This window comes from Phacochoerus africanus, chromosome 2, assembly GCF_016906955.1.
Source record: "Phacochoerus africanus isolate WHEZ1 chromosome 2, ROS_Pafr_v1, whole genome shotgun sequence".
NCBI classification, from domain to species: Eukaryota; Metazoa; Chordata; class Mammalia; order Artiodactyla; family Suidae; genus Phacochoerus; species Phacochoerus africanus.
Genome location: NC_062545.1, coordinates 93,849,474 through 93,855,206, shown reverse-complemented (window position 1 = coordinate 93,855,206; position 5,733 = coordinate 93,849,474). Strand labels below are relative to the sequence as shown.

Here is a 5,733-nt window from a genome sequence, read left to right as displayed (position 1 = left end):
GTATTATATACATGATATCTGATCTTTTAAGACACCATAGAATAAGTTCCCAGTTTTCCAACAGGAATTGTACCCAGTTCAGCATAAGCATTTCTTAAAATGAACAGTGTATAGGCATCCATTGGATTATTTCAATGATCTCAAATGGCAAATGATGGGGAAACTGATCTGCTAATACCTTAAATCATGACCTACTGATTAATCTTTTCACAGAGAGGAACCAAAGAAACCTAAATCAATGGATGAGAAAAGTTTCACCACAGTGAATGAGTTTATACTTTTAGGGTTCACGACAGACCTGTGGTTACAGAGTGTTCTCTTTTACATCTTCCTCAGCATTTACATCATCACTCTGTTGGGAAACATCACCCTCATTTCTCTTATCTGTGCTGATTCTCAGCTCCGCACACCCATGTATTTCTTCGTTGGGAATCTGTCATTCCTGGATCTCTGGTATGCTTCTGTCTATGCCCCCCAAATCCTGATGACCTGCATCTCTGATGACAAAATCATCAATTTTGCCGCTGCCTAGCTCGGTTCTTCTTCTCAGTGGCCTGGCCTATAGTGAATGTTACCTGCTTGGTGCCATGGCTTATGACCGCCATGGGGGCCATCTCCAATCCCTTGCTTTATTCCCAGGCAATGTCTCCAAGGTTATGTGCCCGTCTTGTTGCAGCTTCATACTTTGGTGGCTTTGTGAACTCAACTATCATCACCAGTGAAACATTTACCTTGAGCTTCTGTGGAAAGAACATCATTGATGATCTGCCACCCCTTGTCAAGTTGGCTTGTGATGTGAAGGAAAGTTATCAGGCTGTGCTCTATTTCATACTTGCCTCCAATGTCATCACTCCCACCGTGCTTATTCTTGCTTCCTATCTCTTCATCATTGCTGCCATCTTGAAGATTCGCTCTACCCAAAGTCGCCTCAAGGCATTTTCCACTTGTGGCTCTCACCTGACATCTGTCACCTTGTACTATGGTTCAATTGTCTTTGTTTACTTCTGACCAAGTACTAGCTATGCCCTGGAAAGGGATAAAGTGCTGTCAGTGTTCTACACAGTGTTGATTCCCATATTGAATCCCTTGATCTATAGCTTAAGAAATAAAGATATTAAAGATGCCCTGAGGAAAATGATAGATAGAGAAAAGTATCTTAAACAAAGATTTTGTTTAAAAAAAAGACTCTTTTTTAGTTTTTATTTATTTTTTTTTAGGGCCACACCCATGGCACATGGGGATTCCAAGGCTAAGTGTTGACTCAGAGCTATAGTTGCTGGCCTACACCATAGCATGAGCAATGCTGGATCTGAGCTGCAACTGTGACTTACACCACAGCTCATGGCAGTGCTGGATCCTTAACCCACTGAGCAAGGCCAGGGATCGAACCTGCATCCTCATGGATGCTAGTCAGATTCATTTCTGCTGAGCCAAACGGGAAACTCCAATTATTATTTTTAAAAATTAATTTTCAATGTCATGGATAACAGATAAGAGCTTGTAAATCTCTGAAATAAAGTAAAATGAGCAAAAGATAAAGTCATCGGATAATGTAGAAATTGCATATTACATTTGTCTTTTTAATTTGGCATTAATGTCTTTGAATATGTGTTTAAAATAAACAAGACTACATCAATTGGAAAAACTGCCATGCATGCTGACTCAGAACAGAGTCAAGAGCACTGCTGAGATTCTGAGAAGGTTGTAAGAGTCTTTTTTGTCTTTATTTTTAATTACACTTGACAGTTCATAACTTGCTCGTAAGTATAGTACTATAATCTATAATATAAAATAATAACATTCATTATGGATTCATTGTCATGATTACATGGATGAAATGACTTGCTTCAAATCAGGTAATTCATAGGTGAGAAAATAAGAATGCAAACTCAGAATTGATAACTCCAGGGGTACTTATTCATTTGTTAGGACAGTGTGTTAGTTAGCAGGTCATAAGTAGAACATCTACCATAAAATGCCCTTCAAAATAAATTTATTTTTTTTTCTGATTTTCATCTTTGTGCTTGCTCCAATACATGATTTCCTTGGCAATATATATATTGTCAAATAAAGCATATCTATATATACACACACACATATACATACATATACATACATATATATATATATATATATATATATGAAAAGAAATATTTTTGTTTACAGTCACTGAAACCTACCAATAAATAATTTCCCAATAGTTAAAAAAATCAAGGTCAAAAGAAGACGAATTGCTGCATGAAACAGAAAGAAATGGAGATGTAGCTAGAAATAAATAAGTAGGAGACAGAGACAGAGAGACTTCAAAAAGCTTTGCATCCAAAAGAGGATACAGAGTGGAAATCTCTGCAAGGTAAAGCAGTAACTGATAACGATTAAGGTCATGTGGGTGTTTGTATTTCTTTGTTCAGTTATATATTATATCAATTAATGAAAAATTAAGGAATACTTTATTATGATACATTGCATCTCCTAATTTAAGTAGTCTTTTTATATTAAAAATCAACAAAAAAAGTCCTAGTATTGATTAAGAAGTATGTTAGTTTCCTAAGGCTGCCATAAAAAAATACCAGATTCTGGATATTGTAACAATAGAAATTTATTTTCCACAGTTCTAGAGCTAAAAGGCCCAGATCAAGGTGCTAGCAAGGTTGATTTGTTCTGATGCCTCTTTCCTCTGCTTGCACATGGCCACCTTCTTGCTTTCTCCTCACATGGTCTTTTTTTCTGTGCCCAAGCACCCCTCATATCTCTTTGTGTCTAAATTTCCACTTTTTGTGTTTTATAAAGGCACCAGTCAGATTGGATTAGAGCTCATCCTAGCCACCTCCTTTTAACTGAATCACCTTTATAAAGGTTCTACTTCAAAATACAGTCACATTCCAAATTTCTGGAGGTTAGGGCTTCAACATATGAACTTTGCAGTGTTGTAACTCAAGCCATAGCACCAAGGATTGATGGAAATTTTCCTGATGAATGAGACATGAAAGTATAGCCTAGGAAGATAGAGGAGCACTGGTCAGGAAAAACATGAACCACATGATAGCTTCTAGAAAAGTCTAATTAGGACAATTTGGAGAGTTTCTATTGTTAGATACATGTATGCTTATATTGTGACATAGATTCAATTTGAGAGTCACCTTTTGATGAAATGCTGTTCATTTCATCATAACCTCATTAATGTATCTTCTCTGTACTCCGAATGAACTCTAATTGTGTCTTTGGAGACTGAGGTACTTGCTTCTGAGCTGTTCTGTGAAAGAGGTCCCAAAGGAAGGGCTGTTAAGGAAATACATATATTGGGTCCAACAAAGCATACCCAGACATCGGAGGGAAGAGAGTATCACTTCCAGGAGTGCTGGTCCTGACCAAGGTTTAGCAACGGGGATCAGGGGGAGCAAAGAGGTTTGGCCTCTCTGTGACCTGAGCTGTGGCCTCAGACAGAGTCTGACATGGCTCTCACAGGGTCCTTGTAATGCCAACACACACACACACACACAATCCTCTAAATAGAATTCCATTAATGATGTACATAACCTTCATCTAGAATTCAAGTTCAGTCTGGTGGTTACACTGGATCATCATCTATTTACTCACTAAACAGCAATGTGTGATATTTTCACTTCTTGGTACTTATTTTCAGGGGCTAGGGGGATATGTGTAGGCTTCCCAGAATTTTAACTGCTCCAGTGTAGGGAGAAAGGGACAGCATCAAAGTTGTTCTATATGACATGTTTCAGCAGGACTGCCTCTGACATTTTCTTTGTTTTTTCATTTTATTTACTTTCACATTACAATTTATATTAAATTCAGAAGTCATTTTAGTCCATCTTGATGGTTATGTGTCCTGTCTTCCTCCTTCTTTTGATCAGCGGAGTCTACTCAAGGGAAGATTTGTCCTGAATAGTTTGAGCTAGGGTAGCCATAGGCAATAATTGGGAAAAAACAGCTTCATGTGTAAAGGTTATAACCCTTGAATTTTTAGGAATACATATTAAGTGCCAATTCAATACCAGGAAGTGCCTTATACTTTGGGATACAGCAGTAAACAAAACAGGAATCTTTCTGCCCCATAGCTAAAGCATTCTAGTGCAGAAAAACATACAATTTAATAAACAAGTGTTAGAAGATAACTGTAAGTCTTGGGGAAAATAGAGCAGAGTCTGGGCCGACTAAGAAGGATGGGGATTGTTGGTGGGAAGAGGATCTGGAATTTAAACTGGAATGATGCAGACAGGCAGAAATGTCAGAAAATGACATTTGATTGGCCTTGGGGAAGGGGATGAGGTTGTGAGCCCTGCAAATGTCTGGGGGCTAATATTCACATGGAGGAAGAGATAGTTCAAATATCTCTGCTGCTGGGGCTAGGCTGCTGTTTGGGAGAAGCAGTGAAAGTCATCAAGGTTGGGACAGAAATCGGGGGGTGGCAAGTCTTAGACGATAAGGACATGCAGGTAATAGACAGCCTTTAGTCCACCATATGAACTTTGAATAACTTAAAATCAGTTGGTAGAGTAGAAGGGTTTTTGTTGTTGTTGTTGGTTTTTGTTTTATTTTTGTTTTGTTTTTTAAGAGCAATAATGATATTGCCCTTTTTTTGTGGTACAGAACCATACTGACCGATATATTAAAAACATGTTACAGGGGAATATGTATATGGACCAGTTAGAAGTATTTTTGCAGTATTCTTGGCAACATGATGATTGTTTGGACCAGGTGGCATCAGTGGAGATGGTGAGAAGGGCTCAGATTCAGGATGTGTATTGAAGGCAGGGACACCGGGGTTTCTTGGAAGTTTGAAGAGGACATAGGAGACAGGGAGAATAGGTTGATTCCTGGTGTGGCTTGAGTAGAATTTACTACCTTATTTGAGAAATGAGCAGATGATCAATTTTGGGGGGGTGACTAGGAATTCAGCTGTAGACATGTGAAGTATTTATTACTCATCTCTATAAGTATAGAATGTTAGCACTAGGAAGATACGTAGGGAACTTCTAGTGTAGGGTTTTGTTGTTTGTTTGTTTGATTGTTTGTTTTTAACAATCATAACCACCAAATCCATGGATAGGTTTCTGGGGATTCATCATCTCTCTAAAATTTTCTTTGTTTAAACTTATGTGCAGTTTTGGATGCTGGAGAGACGATATATTGCTTTTGTTAGATTTTCAGAGATCCAGCATTCCAAAAATTTAAAAGCAATTATTTTTCCTGATAATGAAATTAAGGAATATGCACAAGCTCACATGGTTGGTTTCTCTGGAGACAAGTATGACCATGCAAGTCTTTATGTGAAAATGAGAATGTATTTCATCTCTCACTTCAAGAGGGTGATCATATCTGATGTCTCCAAAGATATGTGCATGAGTAAGGGTTGTTATCTTTTCTGCACAGTATATTGTTGTGGGTGAGATTATCTATTCTTATATCTCTGATCCATTCTCTAAGGGGCTTTACCAAGCTGAAGTCATAGAAGGTGGGTGCTAGAAAAGGAGAGTAGTAGTTTTTTCATGTAAGTGAGACTGTGTTCCAGGGAGGACCTTGGCACTCTTAAAAAGCACATAGGCCTGTATATTAAGTCCATATGCCTAAGGGAGAAGCAAAAGGATTTACTGTATAACAAAGGGAATTATATGCATATCTTGTAATATACCTATGATGGAATATAATCTGAAAATAAATGAATGCCTAGGGTGTACACCATCAAGTAACTTCAATTAAAAAAAAAAAGAAAGA

At 37.8% G+C, this 5,733-nt stretch overlaps 1 pseudogene; it reads left to right on the top strand.

Moving 5' to 3' along the window:
* The first annotated feature begins 238 nt into the window (after window positions 1-238).
* The window catches only part of LOC125120699 (olfactory receptor 1013-like), a 13,996-nt pseudogene continuing 8,501 nt past the window's right edge, over window positions 239-5,733 (top strand).